The sequence below is a fragment of the Nipponia nippon genome, unplaced genomic scaffold, assembly GCF_047370975.1.
Source record: "Nipponia nippon isolate SJK-2023a ecotype South Korea unplaced genomic scaffold, ASM4737097v1 scaffold_2, whole genome shotgun sequence".
In the NCBI taxonomy this organism is placed as follows: domain Eukaryota; kingdom Metazoa; phylum Chordata; class Aves; order Pelecaniformes; family Threskiornithidae; genus Nipponia; species Nipponia nippon.
In genome coordinates, this window is record NW_028262336.1 from 14,254,550 (window position 1) to 14,278,431 (window position 23,882).

A 23,882-nucleotide genomic window follows, 5' to 3' on the forward strand; every position below is an offset into this window, starting at 1 on the left:
ACCTTTTCTCCTAACCTTTGAATTATACAACACCTGTGACATGACCCATGCCATATCTAGTAAAAACTTTCTTAGAGCTGCTGAAATACTCTCAAACCCTACTGACTGTAGTTAAATTTTCATAGAATCATAGAATCATAGAATCGTTAAGGTTGGAAAAGACCCTTAAGATCATCGAGTCCAACCGATTTTTTTTTAAGATCATTGAGTCCAACTGATTTTGGGTCAGTATCTTTCCAGGTTTAAGCCCCAAGTAATGTAGCCAAAATGAACACTGTGTTACCCTGAAAATTACTGTTAAAAAAGCAAGCCTTTGGAAATCAGGATGTGTCAGAGTTAAGATTGCCTATGAGTCCCATGCTGTTCACATTATGGCGCAAATACTGAATGATGTAGTATCATTTCCCTATAGACATTTTCATGATGGGCAGCTGGACGTTTAGCCCTACTGAGGTGATGGTGCCTGGGTAGAGCCCAGAAACACACAAATCAGGGGATGAAATAGTCTAAATAAAGCCAAAACTCCAGGTAATTCAGGTTCCAAACCTGCAAACTGCTGTTGAGCGTGTTTCTCAGAGACATTCATCACAGTCAAATTTGCAGGGCAAGGTAATAGGTGGCCTCCCAGTGATAGAGGGGCTCTAAATAAAAACTAAAGCACCAGATCTCTTCAACAAAGTAGTTTGTGGGGTTTTTTTGTGCATTTGCTTGTTTTTATCATTTTAAAAGACGCTAATGTATATATGGTAGATCTTATTTAGAGGATATTTTTTCCCTTGTAATATCTCTCTCTCTCTCTCTATATATATATATGCCCCCATATTATCTAGCTTCATTGAATGCACTTTATTTGGAAGTCCCTCGAACAATTCCACCTTAAGCAGAGTCTCTGCACAACAGATTCCACCCCCAAGTGCTAAGATGTGGGAAAATTAAAAGCAACTAAAACTGTAGTTTGTGATAAGCATTAGATAGCAAGTTAAACAATCAGTGCTACTTTTATATAAGACCAAGAACGGTAACTTGGTGAAAAGCTAAAGTAGCTGCAGTTAGTTGCAGCCCGTTTGGCTAGAGGCAGAGACATGGTACCTTGTATTTATACAGCCTGGTATTACCACATATATAAATAAGGGGTTTATATCCTGCTGATTAACAAATTTCTATCAGCCTCATTTCCCCAGAATTCACCAAGCTTAAAACATGACAATTATCTACTTTTTATTACAAATAATACTTTAAGTTGTTCTTTTTTTTCAATCCAACGCACTGTAATAGTAGCAACCATAACTGTTAAGTAATACTTGTATTCATAAAGCCAAGATGGAGGAATGTAAGCATTGGAGCTATTGATCTTTGTATTAAACAACAGTGACTTTCCAAGCTTTTGAGTTATGAAATAAAAGAAACTAAACCAAAGCAAATAATAAAATACTGTGTCCCTATTTCAACCCTTTTGACATTAATATCAGGAAGTGAATTTCTACCCAGTGACAGCAAAGATACTTCAGCACAGGCTGACAGACTGATTTGACAGACAGCTCTATGGCCACAGAGAGAAATGTTTCTTTTAACGTTGAAGATTTGTGGCCCTGATTCAGAGCAGCGCTTCCAGGCATGTATAAAGCACAGGCTGATGTCCCCTTCAGGGCTGGGGAGCCTGTGCTCAGAGTCTGGCCCTCACAGACTGCCCAGCACAGTCAGCTCTGAGGCCAGTGCCATTTACAATGTGATCAGAAGCCTGGCACAGCATAAAAAAGGGGCTCCAGGAAAATCTGTGTGCTCTATTGAGGTCCCTGTGCTTAAGCAGACCGATTTGAAATACTGTAAATGTAAATGCAGGCCCAATATTATTGCCTGAGAAATAGCCTCCTTGGTATGCATAAGGCTTAAGAAATCTCAGAAAATATTAGCACATAATTATGTAGCTGACAACCTTTTAATTTGGATTTGCCTCACACAGCTACAAAATTCTCCCTGTTACAGCACAACCAGGCGAACTGGCGTTATTACTTTGCAATACCCAGGCGACAAATAAAAAAGGAAGCTTAATAATTTTCATGCAATTAGAAGAGACTACAAAATTCGGGACAGGGAAATTATGTGTTTACAGCAAAAAGCAGTGCAGATATTCTTTCTTGTGTCCCAAAGCTTACAAGAAACAATCCTGAGGCACATGGCTCTAAAATGCTGTCTCAACTGAAAAACAGAAAAAAACCCTAAACTTTAATAATGCTTTCAATTTCAGCTAAAAATCTTTCACAAAAAATAGCTTGAATTTTTACAACAAAATTAAATAAATTTTGATTTCTACGTTACAGATTAGCATACTCTGGTACTACTAACTACATCAATTATCACCAACTAGAAAAAAAACTATACTGTAAAGTAGTGATGGTAACACAAAGATTTATGAAATCTCAGTACGACTCCTGTAATATACTTTGAAAGTGTTTTCCAAGGAAACATTTCTGTGCAAAGTTCTCTATTTAGTATTTCTATATTAAAAAAAAAAAATAGATTTAGCATGAGATAATGAAGTTCAAGATACCCATAATAATTTGTAGCAGTCATTATGGTTTGGAATAGTTCTTAATTGTGAACCTACTACAGAAATTGTAAAGGCAGAAGGCATTTGATCAGCAGCCAACAATAAAGTAGAGTCTCCTCCAAATAAAATACAGTGTGCAGAAGAATTTGCTTTAATGCCAAATAATATTTTATTCTAAGAAAACATACTTGTGGAACATACATTTTCTGGAATGAGTGCAAACTTAAGGTTTTCCTTTGCAGGCCAAGAGGCAGAAGGTGAGATGGTACCAGAAATGCATACAAAACTGTAAAGTTAGCCTTGCTCTGCCCTCACTTTTCAAGAAACAACCAAAGCTTAAGCCTTTTTTTTCTGTTTTCTGAATGACTCTGTTCTGTGATATCCACTCTGAAGCCTTTCATACTCTCAGAAACATACTGAGAGCTGAAAAAGAGCTATGACTGGTAGCTCCCTCCTGGTTTTTTTTCGGTAGTGCAAGTCCGGATTGAGCCTTAAAACCACGTAACAACTCACCTCTTGTTTGTCTGCTCCTTCCTTAGGGAGACCTTGGGATTGCTTCAGTTACTGCTCATCATTGCTTTGTTTATGGGTGACATAACCACATCAGATTCAGATGCTGGACAGAGAGTCAGCCACCCTATGGAGAAAGTCTCTGCATTTTATCATTGATAATGCAAATATTTTAGAGGCAGGAATATCACACTGTAGTGGTGTAGTCACCACATTAACACAAACATATTCAGGAACTGCAATTAGCCTGCACGGTGCTTCTCAGGCATTTGGCTAAATCCATGGTGGTTCTGCCACTCAACTGGCTTTACAGAGAGGCTTTACAATTTGCCTTACCTTTTGTGCTCCTTTTGACTACTCATTTTCAGTAACATTAGGATTAAATTACTTAGCGTTCATTAGTTTTCCTTCTGGCATCTCACCCATTTAAAGTGACTCATGTGCTTAAGCACCATGTTATACAAGGAGCTTAATCTCTGCTTTCCTTCTTACCCATAAGGGGGAGGCAATATTCCCAACTCCCACATTAATGCAGCCCTGTACGGTTAATATCTCCTGCTGGAAACACACCCCAATAAAAGCATTCTTAAAAAGGCAATGCTTATGAAAATACACTGTGCTGTCATAAAGGTTTGGGATAGTTTACCAACATTTCTGAAACTTTTTTTCTGTGCAGACACAGTCCTTAAATCTTTCCCAGAAATGAAGTGGTGTTCCAGCAAAGCTAGAAAAAAAATTCCTTTCCTTTGGAAAGAGACTCCTCCATTTTGCCATCTGTCTTTATCAGACTTCTCCTGGCTGGAAGCATTTAAAATACTTTATCTAATAAAGCCCCTTGGGGAAGCCCTGTCTTGGTGTGTGTTTGGCTTTGAAGCCAGTTTGTTGGTGGCATATAGTGAGCCAAATTAGCAGATGACAGCCGGAGGGAAATTCTGCTTGTTTCCTCAAAGGTCAGTTCAGTAAAGATGGCAACATCTTCGTTTGGGCACGTGACTTGGGTACTCAAAGGCGCTGCGGTGACAACTTCACTGGTGCCATATGTTCTAACCATCTGGATTGATGGTGTGTGATGGATGTGGTAGAGCACTTTTTTTCACTTAGGATTGCTAACTAGAACCATGCATCTTTTGTAAAGAAATCTTCATTACCAGAAAAGTATATTTAAAATAACAACATAAACCCATTCACTTCTATAGCAAAAAGAGATATGAAAGACTTTGTGGTGGTTCAGTGGGCATTCAGATACTTGGGCACAGTAGTATTGTTAAATGCCCAAAACAGAAGGTAGGAATGTATCTCTTAAAAGTTCAGCCATTTATAGGCTGTGATTCTAATTAACTTCATTAGTTCATATAACCTTTGCTAGCTGATGCAGGGATTTAAAATGTTGCTGTGGAACAAATACAAACTTAAAAGTTCAACCTTTCTCAAGTCCAATAGTGTGGACACAGATACTGATAGTTAGATCAAATCAGCACATTCTGGCTTACAGACTTTTGGGGCATGCTATTACAACCACCTATATCAGCAGGCTTACACAGGAAAAAAAAATGCAATAAAATTTGGACATAATGCTAGAGACAAGGGAGAAAGTCAACTGATTTCCTTTATATATTCGCTTTAACTGTGTTTTATAGTTACAAAAAAACCCTGACTTTTTTTTTTAAAGGAATATTTTTAAAAGGATATAATAACCACAGTTTTTAAGAGCATCTGCTTCCTACAAGTGACAGCTGGAGTTATGAGAGACTTCAGGTTTAATAAAGTAATTGAGAAATTCTTCTAAATATAACTTTGTCATACTTAATCTAAGCTGTTTTTTAAAATAAGCCTTTGCATGTTTGACAGGTTATTGGTCTATGTTTCCAATCCTGATACTACGTATTTTGAATTATATGGATCTCTCATGAGCGTTTTTGACTCTGGTAGGATTGAATAGGAAACAAGATGCTGCCCAAAGAATAAAGGCAAGAACAAACAACCCGATGTATACAAATCTGATGACCTGACCACAGATACTGACGGAACTGAGAGTTTCCTAAGATTCAATTTCTCTCTCCCCATCATTTACACAATCAGCCCTCAGTGAAATTTTAGAATATTTTCTGGTGGGGCACTTCTAATACTTTGAACTCTAAAGTGACATCTTCATATCTCAACTTTTTTTCTCTCCATTTTCTTCCATTTTTTTTAGAGATTTACTCATCTAAGTTGCTCTGTACCTGTAAGAGAATATTTTGGTAATCTAACATGGAAAAGCTAGAAAAAACAGCTGAACAGTAAAGCCAGGATTTAGATCTTAGCATCATCAATTTATCATTAATAAAGCATGCATATGTCAAAGATAAAGACAAAATAGAGTGTGGTGATCTGGATGGATCAGGTTCACCAAAGAAAATATTGGTAACATTATCAATTAATCTAATTTGTATTTGAAAATATTTAATACATGCAATCTATTATTTTCAGAGCATCTGCAGTTGCATTTATAGATTTATAGTAAGTCACCCAAACTGAAGAATGAACACCTGCACTGAAATCATGATCAAGCTCAATCACAACTATCATACAGATGATTTGCATTTTCAAATTATTACTTGAAATCTATGCACTTGAGATTCTGATGAGTAGGGAATAATTACTGGCTGCCTTTACAACAAAAGAACCAAGGAATATCAAGAGACCCTGGGAGGTGACAGGTTCGAAACAAACAAAACCAGTCTCTTTTTCGTACTGTGTACAATTAAGCTATTGAATTCCTTGTCAGAAGGTGTTCAGGATGCTTAAAATTTCTAAAGGCTGAAAGGCAACTGAGCAAGTTCATGGATAAAAAAGAATCTATTGAAGGCTGTTGAATATAAAAGGATACTCCAGTGTTTTCAGAAGTGCCTGAATTACTAATTATTGAGGCGTCAGAAAATATGTCTGGGTTTCTGAGAAAGAGTACACTAACACTCATCCTGTATTTCCACAGGCTTCCGCAATAATCACGGTTAGAGGTAGACCTTTAATCTGACCCCATACAGCCATTCTTACAGGATGTCTCTCTATGTTTCATTTCAAACATACTGTAAGATGGTGTTTCAGAAGCAAGATTATGCATCATAGGCACCCAGACTTAGGTTTACTAAACCTGAGCTGATTTTTACTAGATTCAAAGCTGCAAAGGCAAAGCTTGGTTTCACAGCCATCAGTCAGTCAAATGGGGCAGCAGCTAAACCAGCAAGAACCATGTCCATCTCAGTGAGAAGCTCCTTGGGCGCATGGGACACTCAACTCTACTGCAGCCCAATTAGCCTCAGTACTGCCAAGCAGTGACCCCACTCTTCCCAGGACAGGGCAATTTTAAGCACATTTACTTCTCAGTTTCTCAAATATAAAAACATCTCCCCCCCGTTCCCCCAAAGAGTGAAAGAAGCAAATAAACGCATGACTCCAAGAAATCGAAGAGACTATGAAATGTCAATAGCCAGATGACGAAATGTAAACTACGTTTACATTTTCAGATCATCAGAAGCTACTACTAATTCATTCTAGGCTGCTCTGGAGGGATGCTAGTAGTGGGTTTAATATAGATTAAGATCTTTGCTATTTCCAAATCAGCATCTCTTTGGAAGAACCGCTAATACTACAAGCTGCAATCACTCTTTCCTGAAATAATATAAGTTGGTTTCATAATGTTCAATAAAACATTTAAATTAATTTTTGCATGCCAAATGCATGATTAACCCCATGGGAAACAAAAAGGGAAGCATTATACATTTGTTTAATAACTTCTTTCTTATTAAGAGAACTAAATATATATTGCAGTTTTTCTGAAAAAGGAAAAAGCGTTTTCTAAAGTCAATAATCTCTTATAACTATGTAATATTTGATCCTTTATGAATATTTATTTTTAAAATGTATCAGAAATAATACTGTGCAATCTGTAAATCTGGGCAATTTGGATATTCTGGGCCCTGATTTAACAAACTGTTTTAAAATTAAGGATCTGCTTAAGCAAAGGGGAATTTAAGAAGTGTGTGAGGAGAGGCAGGAACTGTAGCAGTGCCTGATGGGGTGTGGAGGTCTGAATCACACAGCTCCTCTTGTGGCCTGCCTCCAGCGCCGGCTTTCATTTTTGTTATGTACAGGGGCTTGATCAAGAAGTGAGCAGTATCTCGGGTCCATCAAGTCTGCTGTAGGCACCTATACTATTACTTCAGCACCTTTGGTAGAACAATTAATCAACATCCATTGTTGGTAAACACTAAGACACTGGTTTTGCAAACACTTACACACTTTCCAAGTCACAGGTTCCCATGCTCTGCAGTTCGCACCCAAACCTCTGGTGCCAGGAATGAGTAACTTCCTAGCTGGCAGCAGCAGCACAGCATCTGCTCATGTGCTGGGAGTCACACCTCCAGCCTTACATCCCCTTCTTCCAGGGATTCAGTAACAGTTTCGGCCTTTAGTATTATTTCCAGCTTTTTATAGGTGCTGAACAATATGTTTTGGTGCAAGAGCCAAAGATATCCCTGAGGAGGACGTGGTGGCCATAAATATCTCCGTACCCAGGGCACAAAAGGGCCATGGAGAATAGATGCACCACTCCAAATTGTCTCGTGTACTTCCACTTTTATGAGATGGTTTGGGAAATCTTGTTTTAAAAAACATAAGTATGTATGGAATATTACTTGTCCTGAATGACCTACTGGCAATATTTAAGTTAGGTATGTGTCAAAACATTTGTAGCAACATGGCATTAGTCTAATGTCACGAGAGTCAACACTCCAGTGTCAGCAAACAGTAACCTGATTTAGCTGTATTTAAAGTTAGAGGAAGAAACAACTCAACGCTGCAAATGATAAACGAACAACAGGAGAAAAAAAAAAATTGTTTGTATCTTCAGCTATGTATGGCCTGTTCTGACAACATGTTCCTACATCCCATAAAGCTCTAACTTCCATTGCCAACAGATGTCATCTGACAATATGCTCCTCATCTTTATAATTTAATCTCACAGAAAACCTTCATGTGGACATTGCATGCTTTTATACCACTACGTGTGCATATCTGACCCTCACAAATCTTTTATTTGAGAGCTGTTCTGATTTAATGCTGGTGAAGTCACTTAGCTTCTCTTAAAACAGAGCTGTAATACAATCATAACTCCAAAGCAGTTTTAAACAGTGTTTCTCAGAATCACAGTTAATGCTTAAATTTGATGACTCACAAAACCTCTATACTCACAGCTTTCACGAGGGCTCTTGATTCCTTAGAAGGGAAATTCCATGTAGTCTGTCTTAGCATTTTGCCAGCTGAGCTGTGGAGTAAAGCAGAATTCAGAGTATCAGGGCAATGAGCTTCTGACTGCTTCTCCTGAAATCCACAGGAACCCAAAGAAATCCAAAAGCAGAGAGCGAGCAGGCTATGCTGAAAAGGGGGCAGCATGCTCAAAGCATTGGAAAGTAGAACTTCAGAAAATTATCTCCTGTGGTTGGTTTATCATTGGAAAATAGAACTTTAGAAAGAAAAAGGAACACTTATTTATTCAAAATTAGTCAATAAACTGCCTTATGTAAATATTGACAAAAAGAAATCGTATTTTAAATGCTTGGTTACGGGCTCTTAGGAGACAATGTCCATACATGTATTCAGCTCTTCTGTTTTTGAACACCTGAAACAAAGTCATTACTGGGTTTTATGACATGCTAGACCATTTAGACACTTCATACAGTTTTCCCACGTCAGTTTGCATGTTGCAATTCCTTTGGCTAAAATACTATACCAAGCGTTCAAGACGTGCATTGTAAAGGTGTTGTACTCATTGCTATTGCCATCCAAAATGTGCCATGGAACTGCCCGCTGCTTTCACTGACACCAAACAGGACTTGTAAAGATATTGCTGGAATCCACACTATTACAGGCAGCTGCATATGCACACAGGTATGATATTTATTAATTGTGAAGTCAGTTCTGCCAGCCACAGATTTAAAAAGCCTTCCAGTGAAAGGCAAATTCAGTTTTTTTGACAGAAATCACGTTCAGCCTACATAAAAAAGCCTTTAATCTGATGCCCCATCATTTTGCTCATCTTTGGATTTCACTTCAAATATGACTATATCAATCAAATATGATAGCACTCCCGGACTGCTGTGCATTTGGGAGCCTAAGGGAAGCATCTCATAATGTTGCATGGCTCACCTCACCACTACGTTGCTTTCTTCTTTAGTCTGATTTGCTGGAGTCATAAAAACTTTCATTGACTAAAATAGCCAGTTTATACAGATTGAGTAGCACCAGGGAAGAGAAAAGCCTATTTCATGAAAAATAAATCAGATACGAACATAACAGCATCTCAATGGGTTTTATAAAGATCATTTTAACCAGATGATTTAACAGAGTGGGAAATAGGTGGAAAAAGGGGAGAGAGATAAGAGAAAAGAGAGAAATAAAGTACTTGGCTGACTCAATGGTAACATGAAAGAAATACAAGAAGCTTTGGAAAGAGGATAGGGGCACATGGGCTTATTGAACCCAGGAAACCCATGGGTGTATCTTCTCTCAAAAAAGCCTTAAACCTCCCTGGCAAAACAAACACTCACATGTAATCATGCTCTTCAGGAACAGCTCCTGATGACACATTGCTCATTGCTTGCTATGCATTTAACATATTTCCCTCACTTCATAAGCTGTGCTCAGCTACCAGTATTACATGCTTCATGCAGTTACCTAGATAGTTTTCCTTTTTACCCTCATTTGACATGATGCAACATGACTGTCTAGTTGCATAAATTCATAACTGACTGTGATGTAAGGAAAATAAGTAAAAGATATAAGGAAAATAATTAAAATCCAAGCGTTCCTTTTGGCCTGGAAAGTATCACTAGAATCTATGTTTTTACGGACTCTGACGTAAGTGCCACAGCATGACAAAATCAGCTGGCCTCTGGGCCCTGACAGCTACTTCACACTAAACCCAACATTTTCCTATCACATTTGTTCTCAGCAAATGGCTTTTCCTGTCACCCAAAAGTAAAGATTGTCAATAAGCCTCATCTGTGTTTAATTCCCAAAGTCCATTGGCAGAAACAAGCATATTCAGAAGAGTTCCCTCCCTTCCCCTCCACTGCTGGTCTACTCAGAAGGAAATATCTGAACTCTGAAAGCCAGATGTGGTGCTTTTGATAAGGAGCTAGAAGAATGGTAAACACACTGCAAGCATACTACCTTTTGAACGCATTCACTTTCTGTTTGAGGGGTTGCTAGTTAATAGAAATAGGACAATACTTTTCCATTTTACTTCTTGAAACAGAAGTACATGTATCTTGAGTTTTAACAAAACCAGCCCACTTATAATTTAGAGACTTCTTTTCACGTTACTTCACTAATTTATTATGGACCTTAAAGGAAAAAAATGAATACCTACTCCTGCAAATTCTGATATAGGCACCAAACCTTATGCCTGTAATTAGTCTTGTCAGGATACACATACACACCGCATAAAGTATTTGAAAAAAACTTTTGCAGGATTGATAACTGAGAGGAATACAGATCTTCATATCTGGTTTTGAATTTGATGCATACAAGATGAAGGTGACTATAGCTCAAGAGAAAAGCAGAGCTGATATTGAACAGTAAAGCTTTTTTATTTACCTTTCTAACCTAAGTTCAAAGGTTAGAATCTTCTCTCCCTTCCCTTCCCTTCCCTTCCCTTCCCTTCCCTTCCCTTCCCTTCCCTTCCCTTCCCTTCCCTTCCCTTCCCTTCCCTTCCCTTCCCTTCCCTTCCCTTCCCTTCCCTTCCCTTCCCTTCCCTTCCCTTCCCTTCCCTTCCCTTCCCTTCCCTTCCCTTCCCTTCCCTTCCCTTCCCTTCCCTTCCCTTCCTTTCCCCTTTGAAGCAGGGCAAGAATGATTAATATGAACAAGACTATATAATTTAACAAAAAAGACACAAGAGAGGAGAAGTAAAATGTATCATGCTTTCATGTAACAGAAGTCCAAAATCACAGATAAATTTGTATCATGTTGTCGAAGTCATGGGTTCTGAAGTTTTACAAAAATAATCCTGATTTATCTGAACTCTATTCTCTTTGAGAGAAAAATTGCATTATCTCTCTTTTAAAGATAAACAAATATAGAGAAAAATCAAGTGAGCTTAAGTGACTCGTGCAAGTCACGGAGGAAGTCTATGTCAGAATGAACTAAAATCTAGATGGTGCCAAAACACTATTTAAGAAGATACAGTTAGCTTAAAACTTCCCTATTCCAGATACACTATCCATTGCGAAGTGCATCCAGCTCACAGACTTTCATTTAATGCTAGTTTAAAGTGTTAGCTGCAGTATTATGTTAGCTCTTATTATAAAAACACTGCTGTGCAGAAGGAATCCCAGATATGACATTTGATCAAAGCTGAATGTCACAATGAAGATCTGTTCATTTTTGCACAGCAGAAAGGCATTTGAAACAAGATTTTTTGATGGCCACCTAGAGGTTTAACCAAATGATTTCTTTTGAGTCTTCTGTCATGATTTTCACCCTCAGTATCTCAAATTATCTGGGGCAGAGGAAATATGTAAACTGGATCAGTAGAATGACAGAGGATAAATGGAAAGAAGAGGTTACTGGAGCAACTTAGGTGCTCTAGTCTGCAAGAAGAGTCTGGTGACAAAAAAAATGTAGTCATGTAAATATAATTCTATTTACAGATATTCACGAAATAGGTGCATCAGACAATGACCGATGTGATCTTCTAAAGGAAACCATGCATTATAGCAAGGGACTAAATGCACAGAGCATTTAAATATTTGCCATATCTGCTGTATCCTACCCCTTAAACTACCACCAGCGACAGAATTAAAATATTTATTATTGCATAAGGATACCTCCTGCTTATTCAGAATAGCCTCAAGTTATCAGAATATGTTTTACCAGAGCTATTCCTCATGATTTTCAAGACTCCTCCCTCAAAAATATTCCATTAAGCTAAACCTGAGCTAGTAACACACCACCTGTAGATAACCCAGTTACATGCACACAGTGACAATTCAAGAAGAATGGAAGAACAACCAAACGTTTCATCTTCTATCCACCTTCCAGAATTACAAGATGCAGAAGGGAGAAGGGTGGTTTAGTGGATGATTCTGCATGTTTTGATTAGCAAAGAAAACTGTATATTCACTTTCTCACCATATGTATATATTACTATATACGTCTAAAAATAATGTCTGTAGTTAGAATATGTTGTTTTCAAACAGGTTCAGGTCACTGCTCTTCCTGCTCTGGAGTTTGTGATAGTTAATGTTATTCTCCACAGTTTGTACAGCAACATTTACCTCCTTTATAAATATTTAATAATGGCAGCTGTCTGATTCATCTTTCCCCAGACACCTAGACCTAAAGGGAGAACGGTTAATATTCTCCAGTTCTCCAGTCTGAAAGAGCAGCCCAAAAGTCATTCCACATCCCATGACCTGAAAGGGAGAAAGTTTTGCAGGCTTTCGAAAGAAGACCATTTTAGCTTCAGGCTGTTGAGTGAGGTTTGGAAAAGGAAGAGCCCCGGTCTGACAGTAATAAGTGAAAGGGACATGCTCTAGTTCTCTTGAGGCAGCATGGGGTTTTTACTTTTTTAAAAGCTGCAGTAAGAGGCAAATGCTGTAAAACACTGTTCTATAAAAGGAAGACTTCTTTTCCCACATTAAAGTGCAAATTAAACTTTGCTCTTGGTGGCACTTTTTAGAAAGGTGTAAGGAATGCCCAACCAAGTCGGCAATTGACTGAACATTACCAAGGGCTTTAAATATGTTTCACAAGTCCCATATGGTGAGAAAAGCTCTCCTGACAACACATGTAAGAGCCAGATGCTGAAAGAAACAAGCACAGATAGGGCGTCTGATCCTGCAGTTCTCACATGGGGAAAACTCCCTTTGAAGTCCATAGGAATGTGAGCAAGCATTGCTGCTTCTATCACTATTCTGTCATCCTCTATCATGCACCTAATTTAAAAGCACAATTTCCATTTGAGAGGCTAATTCTCATCTTTCTTCCCATCCTCATACCATGTTCTCCTTTAGTAGCTATTTTTTAGCGTAATTCAGCTGCCTGTGTGATGTAACCAGATCATTCGGCACCTGTCATTCAATTATAAAAGGGAAATTTATGCAGGGCAATGTGTTACAATTTAAAGATAGCATTTATACTTCAACAGTTAAAAGACTCAGATTGACACTCATCCAAGGAACTGCTCTTGAAATCCTACCAGCCTCCACCCCTAAAGACACGACAGCAAACTGAACGCAGCTATCAGTCAGTGACTAGAGCTCTCATCCTGGGTGCAGATGACCTGAGCTCAGTTGGTGGGTCTGCCTAAGGGGATCTCAACACATTGCAGATACCAGCAGAGGACCTGAACCAGGAGACCAGATTTTTGTGCAAAGACTAGTCCAGTGGGCAGTTCTGAGGATCCCTATCTGATCAGCTCCTCTGATAAGACACAAAAAGGGTCATCAAATTTATGGATCTCGATGGACTCAGAGATTAGCTTAGTATTGAGTTTCCCAGCCTCATAAGGATTTGTGGGAGCACGGACTTTCTTTTCTGTCACTACTCTTAACTTACCTGGCCAGAAGTGGATTTTCTAGCGTCTTAGAAACTGTAACATTAAACCCTGAAGACTGTCGTGCAGGCTGCAGGGGTATGTGGTAGCAAAGTCAGAATTTTGAATATAATGACTTGAAATTTCGGCACCTGATTCCTTCTGTGGATGTACTCTCTCATAAACTAAAGGCCTTCAGGAAACATTATATTCATTCTAGTCTAATTAGCTTATAGAATGAAGGCCAAGGTCCCCAAGCTTGATTATCTCTACATACCAGAGTAGAGTTCATGGGATATTTTTAATCCAAATGCTGACACCGTGTTGATTATATTTAATCAAAGAATAAATAAAAGCACACTCATTATTGAACAAAATAATGCATATAAAAATATTTATGCCTATTTGAAAAGCCATTCCTTTTCTACTGTCAATATTCAAAGCAACATTGAAAAGAGAATGAATGCTCCTTAAGACTAAAATTTGAAAGGACACCCCCAGAACTACCAGATCAGGATTCCTACATCCCCTTCTACTACAAAACTGGAGTGCAGGGTTGTGGAGGGGTGTTTTGCTTTTTAAATTATCTTTATTATTATTGTTATTGTTATTGTTGTTGTTACTGTTACTATTACTAACACTATTTTTTTATTTTTAAGAGATGGTCTTAATCTGGCAAAATAACTTGCCTGTATTTGTTTGAACAGTGTCTGCCCTGAGAAGACTATAACCATGATAATCAACATCCCACTTCTCTTGTTTGTTGCTCTCCCCTTGTGCTAAGGGGAAAGATGTCAAATCAACTTGTAAATGGAAAGGAGAAAATGTACATGTATTGAGTGTATCTGTAATTTTTTTTGCTCATACTTAGGATTTCTTTCCCATAAAAGTTTCCAGATTTATGGGTGAAACAAAACAGGCAGCTTGTATTCTGAGTTTCTAGTGCTTGATAAAATGGGGGCTTTTGACTGATACTTTCTTAATTCTTCTTCTAATATAGCTGCAATTGTGAGAAGGGACATTAAGTGCTGAAGATGCTGTTCAGCTAGTTTTAGTTCAAGATAGATTGGAAATGGCTCTCCAAATGACTAGGCTGTCTATCGTATCAAAACACACGTAAAAGAATAGGAGGTAAATTTAGTAATTTTACTAAAATGCCAATCAAACTAATTTTACCAGGTTATTGCCATACCATAGAAAATAAATATGAATCAGAATCAGGCAGGTCAGTCTGACACGCAGATTCCTATTTTAAAAAAATTATAGGATGTCCTTACTCTTTGTCAAACAGTTGGGATTGACTTCCTAAGGTTCAGAATGTACTGGATAATAAATTCGCTAATATTGAATACAATTTAAATGACATTTCAGTATAAAATACAAACAGCACAATGCCTCAATAAATCATCAACCTCATATTCAAAACTGATATCATTTTCTTTTTCAGTAAAAGTTGTGATTTTTTAAGAGTATCATAGACTACAAAAATAATGCTGATATCCATTTTCTAACATGCAGTCTTCTTGTTGAAGGTTTTATGTTTTACTTTTAAGGTAGCCATTTTAACAACTTTGAGAAAATGACCGAAATGTTTTGAACATATGAAATATTGTGCTAATTATTTAAAATGGAAAATTATTTTACTTCTCAAAATTTGACAAGAAACACAAGCTTTAAGGTGCTGAAAGCTTTTCCTATTTGAGCCTGTCATTCTCTATGCTGTAATTTCAGTGTCCTTTTAGAATAGTATCTTTAGCTCACCCTATACTGGGATAAAAATTATACAAGACCCTTGTTGAGCATTTCCCGCAAGATAAATGAGTCAGGTAGGTATGACATCTGCTGTAAGTAGATGATCCAGCCTAGTTTCTCTTTCCAGTAATAAAAGTGTCTTGTACTTCACCACACTTTTAGTTTAGCTAGCAGGATACTCTGTGTATGCTATGTATTGCACAATAAAAACAAACAAACAAAAAGTACAACGAAACAGAAGGCTTCTACCTTCAGGGCTCCCACACAACTTTTTAGTAAAATCAGGTATGGTGCAACCTTCCAGGAAACACAGAATGCACTTTGCCAACTTTCTTGCAGAAAACATATGGCATTTGCAACATACTGTCACAGTTAGTGAATAATTAAACTTCCCAGTAGTTCTTGTTAAGAGAAATTATCTGGCACAGCCAGATGTTCTAATGATATTGGCTTAGAAAAAGAAATTCAGTTTTAGAAGCAATGGCTCTATTTGGTTCATTAGGTAGAATCTATGTTCATCGGATCAGGAAGGACCTGGATCACATCTATGTTATAATGACTACCAGAGTGGAATCTGCTAACTAATTAATACTGTTCTAAATTCATCTCCTCAGCTGGTGGAGGAAAAATTGTGCTGGTTCTGCTTTCACTTCAAACTTTGGAGATGGTCGAGTGGGAAAGGAGTGGATTAACATTTAGTCAGTGTAGACAGTCACGGAATAAGGACCCCAAAACAAACTGATATAACAGTTTGATACATAACAAAAAATAGTTCCTTACTGAGTTGACAGGACATGCTATCCAGACCCCATTTCAGGGAACTTGTTCTTCCTTTCTCTTACCCTCACCCTTGAGATATTGCCACACTACCCCAAGGCCAGAGCACTGTAAGGTCCCCAGCATGGCCTAAAGCATATGTGAATTCAATGAAAATTCTTTGCTTTAAAAGGTTAGAAACCACTTGGTCAAGATTTCTGAAGGTTGTAAAAAACCCCCGTTTTCACTATGTAGTGTGAAAAAAAAAAATAATTCACTATGTAGTTTTAAAAATGTAAAGTTTAAACAGAGATTTGAGAGGTTTGTAGCAGAGCCCCAGGCATCTCATGCGAAGGTAGACTCCCTTTTGAACACAACATTACGCCTTATGACTGGCATTTATACTCAAATCAGGGGAGCAGCTGCTGGGGATTTGGTCAAATGAATCTTTTCTTACCAAGTTCTTGATTTCCACGGAAATGCAGGAGAAGAAATGAGGCTTCAGCCTTTGTCAGCATGGTATCTTGTACTCTTCAACATGCCTAGAGTAAATAACTATATGTAAAAATAAAACACTAGCAAGAAGGTCACACAAATTCAGTCATCAAATTCATCTTCACTAACTATATTAGTGACAGGGTTTGTACCTTGACTCTTATTTTATAAACACGTGATTTATTTCAAGTAATAGAATATAAATATGATTTTGACATAATTAATCTGAAGCTTGATGGGAAATAACAATGCAATGTCAACATTTTCTGGAATGCGTTTTTAAGAATGCTGAATTTCATTCTTCTAGCTTGCACTGAACAACTCAGAACTTGAAAAGAAAAAGAACCTTTTTTCTTTCCTAAAATAGTATCTGTGAGCTCTGTCAATTTTAGTGATCCCCTCTTGGTCTCTGGCAGCTGAAAGCACTGCATATAAAGTTATTCTTTTGTTATCATTGCTTTTTAAACTCAGGAAGAATCCTGAGGTATTTTTCCATTATCCCTGAAAGTATATCTTCAGTTTTTATAGCAAGATTATCATTGGTTTCTCATTTCTTCTACTTTTAAAAAGTGTAAGATTTGATTCAGACGTTTATTTTCAAGCAGCCAATTATACATGCCATTTTTACATTCTAAATTCTTTCTTCCACTATAGGTCTATTTTTATACACTGTAAACTGTCTTCCTGTAGCAGTGAATTTTGCTAGATGAACTTTGGGGAAAGCATATACTCAGGTGTAGTTGTCATCTTAGATACTGGACATTGACACATTACTTTTGGTTTACAGAAGTAGTTAACAATGTAATAATGTGAAGTCAAAAACCTCATGTTCTTCTGTTTTGTCTTTTGTTTAGGTATTCTATACAAAATGGTGAGGATTAACAGTATACTTACTTTGAAACATTTCTGAGCAGCCTTTAGCTAAAATGCATTTTAAAATTGTTAAGAAGATATGTAGGTATAATGAAAAAAGCCAAAGGGTGTATTTGTTACCTCACTAATGTAAGTTTTTCATTAGTGAACAGTTAGTCACTGTTTGTATTTTTATTCTTTACAAAAAATAAGAAACAGCGCAGAAAGCAATGTGGACACTCTTTTACAATTAATACTGTTGATCTTGAACAGACAACAGGTTAACAGTGGCATGTATTTCCTAAGTAAAATTAATATTTCTGTGACTTCATAGGTATGTCCTCTACAGCATCCCCATCACTGCTAAATCACTGCTAAACAAAGGTATACTTTATGTCTAGGCATAATAAACTAGACTGAAGTACACTGACAATGCAGGTAGCCTTCCAAGAATGAGTCAGGAGATTCTGGTGAGGATTATGTTGAGTGCTTAAAAGTCATGATGCCATTCTTTCAAGGGAGAGGTTCTCTACAGCTCTTGTCTCTTTCTATAAGCAAGTGACACATAAAATATTGTGCAGATCTGGGGCACTGTGCATGGAGATAATATACATCTAGAGAGAAAGACAGATGAAAGGCTGAGCCCTGTTTACATGCTGTTCAAGCCCTCGGGTTATGATTTTCCCTGGAAGAAAGGGGAATATATTCCTTGTGAATGTGCATTTGGTGCAGTTCATCTTTCTGAATAGTAGCTGAACATTACACATGGAATAGATTTAATTTCTAGTTTTCTAATGGCAAAATTTGTGAAATAGTGTAAACATGTAACAGTCATTCAGTTACATCTGTAAGGGAGAGATTCCTGTTTTTTTATGAAAGTACAAACAGATAGTTCAAGATCAGTCTTCTCTTTTCAAACATCTTTTTAACCTTATAACCTATATCTGTGTTTCTGATAGAGTGAACATGAACTGAATTGCCTAATAAAATTATAGTAATTTAATGCAGCATACTGTAATATCAATAAAGTGCACATCATACAATTATGGTGATTAACTTAAATTCCAATAAAGTTGTGTCATTAAGGAGAGTGTACTACATTATGTGATCAGTTCTTACTCTATTACAAAAATTATCTTTTAAAATACACAGAATTATATTAAAATGAAAGCTCCAATTTAATAAATGTATAAAGCAAAGTCTTTAACTTTCAAATATCATCTATGAAAGGCTAATTTCTCAACAGTAATCTAAAACTGATAAAGAATCTGTTTCAACTTTGCCATCAGAAGACTAAGGAAAGTCAGGGTTTATATTTTTGATTGTGTCCTGATTTCAGAAAACCAGAGAACATTTATCCTCTTACATGAATACTGACTCTGTAGATGTTGATCAAACAATGATTGCAGGGTCTGCTAGAGCAGGTTGCTGTAGTAGCTCTAGCCATGTACGGTTGGGTTTTGAATATCTCCAGGAATGGAGACACCAGTGTCTCTTTGTGCAACCTGTTTCATTGCTCGACCACTCCCACAGCAAAAAGTTTCTCTTTCTGATCATTTCACATTGTTGCCTGACAGTCTTTGGGAAGTTCCTGAAAGAATTCAAGGATATTATGTTCGTGCTGGTGAAGTAGTCCTTGGCTTTCAGGAAGATAAAGCCAAAGATGCAGAGGAATCTTGTGTCGAGTCTAGCAGCAGCAAAAGAACTCTGAGTCCTTAACTATCCCAAACCATCCATGCCTATTTATAGATAGAAAACACTGCACTTTCAGAAGTATGTCTGTTTAATAAGTGTTTTTCTAGCCTGGACTTAGACTATTGCGCAGGTAGCCCTTGGCTGTGAAACCCAAGCAGCCAGCAGCCAAGGGTCCCCGGTGAGAAGGGGTCGGATTTGCTGACCGTGGTGCTGGGAGCTCAGGGCCGGCTGTCAGGAAGTGAGTGGGAGAGAAAATTTGTCAGACATTTGATAAGCAAATCTGTTTTGGCCAAAACAGAGCAATGAAAATGACTGCTAGCAGTAGGCTTTGGATGCAGATAAATGGCCACAATCCTTTGTTTCCATAGTGCTAACTGAAACAGAATGAATATTGCTCTACCTGTACTAGAAACGATCACCTGTTACAAGGGATGCATTTGGCTTTGCCATGACTGTTGCACATTGCAGGCTTATTGTTATCCTGTGACTCACCAATACATTCAGCTTCTTTTCCTCCATCTTTTATAAGTGCAAGACCTTGTTCTTTGTACTACTGTATTTCATCCCATTTTTTCACAAAGATTCTTTTTGTGTGATACTTCAGTCCTCCTCTGCATTAACAGTGCCTTTGAACTTTGCTTTATCAACTAATATAACCAGCAATAAATTTTTTAATAGAGACTTTTAAGGAAAATAAAGATTAATTTCAAGTCTGACCTTGAGGAACTCAAACTGTAACCTTCCCCCAGCCTGACAGGTCCTTTTTCAAAGCAGTATGCTGTTGTCTCACCTGCCTTTTACTCAATTTTACCAAACATTCCTTGTTCTGGTTCATGCCTTTGTCATTTATTGAATGCTTTCCTATATAGCTCCCCTTGCAAGTTCAAATACTTACAGACAAATGTATTTTCCTATTTAGAATGCAGCTATCTCTACAAAGGAAGATAACAGGATTTCCTCATTTAGCACCTGATATGACTTGTTTCAAGACAGAAAAGGATTTGATTATGCTGGTTTATCAAGGGCATGTGAACTTCAGACTAGGGAGGACAAAACCTGGGCAAGTGTAGAGCTTTCTATGGTTGTCATGATCAGGTAGCCTCCTGCCTGTAACAAGGGATTTACAAAGGCAGAGTTTTTGTCTTTAAGATAACGAAAAGAAAAAATTTTTACCAAATAAATCCTAAAACATAATGGCTGAGCCTGAGTCAGATAAAGGTAAAAATACTTTTGATCCTTATTCAGGCACTTCCAGAGCAAGAAAGAAAACAGAGAGGTCGGAGTCAAATGTGTCTTTTGTATCTTTTCATAGGAATACAAGAGAGAGATGGGACTCCTCGGTGCCTCCTTTAGAAACAGCAACAAGAAGAAAAGCAAGTTCCCTTTCCCCTGTATGTACTCTATCGTGGATTTGCAGACACCACATTGAGAAGGAGGGATCCAGATGTTAGTCTGACTTGTAAAGCTGGAACTGACTCATATAATGAACTAAAACTTCGTAATTGTGTGGAAGTTATCTGAATATTTTAAGTCCTAATAATTCAAAAGGTAAGAGCTTGAGCTATACATACTCATGTGTGGGTACATATATACACACACATATAAAATAAATACATATGTATGTACAGCCAAATATAAACAGGTTTAATAACTATTTCAGAGTTAGTACTACCATTCTGTCAAGGAGCTTAGTTCAGACAGGGGATGTACGTGCACTCTTTTAAAACAAATTTTAACTGATTTTACATAGCAAGGGGAAGCTAAGTCCATGTGTAATGTTGGTATTCATTATTTTAATGAAAATAGTTCAAACTCAAACAAGAAAATAACGTGAATTAGAACAGAATTACAGAACAGAGGTATTTTTCATCTGCTCACTAAGTATAAAACTATAACTCATGGAGAAAATAAGTAATATTACTACTACTACTGATGATGATGATAATAATAATAATAAATTAAATGCATTGTGTATCAGTTTGCTGCTCATTTTGAAAGTAAGGAATAAAACCAAGTCAGTATGGCTTGCAAAAGACAACTGTAATGATAGGCCACGCTTTTCAAGTGTTGTGAGGCTGCCTGGTTCATTTACTCTGCTTGAGAGACCTAATTTCTGATGAAGCCTGCAGTTATTTAGGGTTAAAAGACTTCCTCATTTCATTATGCTTTTGTGAACTGTAAAAGTTTTCAAAGTGAGTAGGCTAAGAATTATTCACAGATGTTCTCAGCTGAAGATTACTTCCTCATCTCTTTCCTTGTCACTTTTCTGCAGCTAATAAAATAAGATACAAAACTGTACCCTGCAGTTTTCAGCAGTTTTCACATTGATCTTCTCACTGCCAAACCAAAGGTTGTCTAAATAATCCTATGGTCTCCCCTTTGGGATTCAACACCTGATGACAAGTTGGGGTTCCCATTAATGAAGCTTTGCTTTTCTTTAAAGAAAGAACTCTGAAGAAAGCAGCTGCATATAAAATCCAACACCCTACTCCATCCCTGCAAAAGAAAGCAGAAGAGATCTTCCTCTGCACTGAATCTCCCACTTATTTATCTTCTGTTTTCCCATGTTGAGAAAAAAATTTGAACAAATGATGTTTGGATTTTAAAGCAGATTGAACCAGATTTGTTCAACACTTCTTTCAGGTGGTGGCATTGTAGGATTCAGTGTATTTATAGGTAGGACTTTCCAGAAGTTTAGAGCTATATGAAGGTTTCCGTCAGAAACTTTCAAATCTTTTCAGTATAATACATTTGTTGATGAACTGAACTACTCATGGAAGTAAGAAGTCAACAAAAGTAGTAATTGTGTCTTGTTCCTTTCTCATTTAGAATTAGAGCAAGTACTTGTTATATTTTTTTTACTGTAGACTGCTCACATAGCCAAAATCTAGATGTATGAGCAGGAAAATGGTATCATAAAATAATGCAAATTTTAATTCTGCTCTTTCAAGGCCACAAAAGCATAGTGCATACTAGCTGTCAAAAATTTGCTTGATATAAGATTTCCTGTTGATTTAATACACAGAATAGCATAAATAAATTTTCAATATTCATAGTCAAAATTGACATAAACTGTAAATTCTGTGATAATATTCTTATCTGATTTCATTTGCTATTACTATGGATTGCCAGTAGTTAATTCATCAGTTTGAAAATTTAAGTGAGATTTTAAACCTATTTGGATTTTTTTGTTAATGCTACTTTCCTTCTTTTTTCCCTTGCAATAGTGAAAAATGAAACAATTTTGCATATTGTAAAAGCAAACTAAAAGTAAATAGAATGAAGCAGGGAGAATCAACCAAAATTTATAAATGAGGTAGCTTCAACTTTTTCTTAGTAGTCCCCACTCAGTTTTCCTCTCTGCTCATGAGATTTGTACCCACATCACGCCTCTGCCTGGGCCTTGTCTGAGCACCAGGGCATTGCACGGGGCAGCCTGTGATGGCACTTCCTAAATCCCTTCTGTTGGCTGAAGCTCAGGTGTTTCATCAGGACAAGAAGTGCCGTAAGTTTAGGTTACAAAACCATTCTTTCAATCTCTGTTGTTTAATGACACCCTAAAACATTCTGCTCAGAATGGGAAAACATCAACAGGAGGAACTCCACGACACGGAGTGTTTTCCCTAGCAAATGGCAGCCCTATAACAGTTTAGAAGCTCTGCAGGAAACTAAGTATGGTTTTCCATAAACTTACAGCAGTACATTGGCCAAAGCTATTGATTGAGGTAAAAATAGCAGTAGAGTTTTATGAAGCCTAGTCCAATTCTCTTCTTTTTCCAGCCAAAATAATTTGCTAGGTTTTTGGCCAACTGGAAAAAAAGCACTATATATTTTAGTAAACAGACTACTACACAATTATTTTTAAATAATCCATTTTTGTTCTAGGCAAGTGTTACAGTACCTCTACGTGAGCATTGTGTAAATGTTAACTAACTTTTTACCACTAGCAGTGTATTTCTAATCACACTTGATAATAACATTTCATCTTGTAAACAATTTTGTTAATATTCTCGGGAAAGAATAACAGACTACCCCTCCTCCTGGCATTTAAATAATCCTGCCATCACAAACTTGCGTTTGCAAAATGGTGAACTTTTTTCCACCGGGTCAAACTTTTTCAAGGCTCAGAGAGCCCTTTTGCCACATGATTATATCAGAATTTACGCTTTTCTTTAAAAAGCAAATTTCTAGCCTCAAGATACCAGAGACAAGACTAAGAACATAAAGCTCAAGATCTTAAAAGATAAATAAAAAGCCACTCAAAATTATAACTTTTATCTTCTCCCATGGGTCTGACTCATATTTGAAGACTGGTGCTACTGAGAGGACTTGAAGGACAAAAGGAACGAAGACAATATCTCGTCTAGCTTTTGCATGAAAAGAGCTGTACAATTCCACTCAGTAACTGCTGTGTTTAATTCCAGTTCCAAAAGCCTTACATTCTTGTGTAGAAAGAAAAACCCTGCCCTTTTTTTGAGGTTTCTAAGAAAAAACCAAACAAACCCCACTCCACTGTGGCAAGACAGGCAGGGGATGACACAAACTCATCTGCAGTACATGCAAATTGAAATGCAAGTGAATGCGATTAGAAAAACGTGTTTTCGCTTTCCACAGATTTGGACTGCTGAGTTAAAATCACAGGTCCGTGGAAGCTCTAACCTGACAGCACAAAGGGAGTGCACCAAGAGGAGCACACTG

The 23,882-nt window shown here is 37.3% G+C and overlaps 1 long non-coding RNA gene across 1 annotated transcript in view; it reads right to left on the reverse strand.

Annotated features, from left to right (window-relative positions):
* Positions 1–8,317: 8,317 nt before the first annotated feature.
* LOC148055661 (uncharacterized) overlaps positions 8,318–23,882 on the reverse strand; it is a 131,180-nt gene continuing 115,615 nt past the window's right edge. Inside the window, exons 3-4 of the long non-coding RNA XR_015704896.1 lie at positions 16,600–16,684; positions 8,318–8,363 (exon numbers count right to left, since the gene is read on the reverse strand). This is a non-coding gene — a long non-coding RNA (uncharacterized LOC148055661). The remainder of the gene's footprint in view (positions 8,364–16,599; positions 16,685–23,882) is intronic.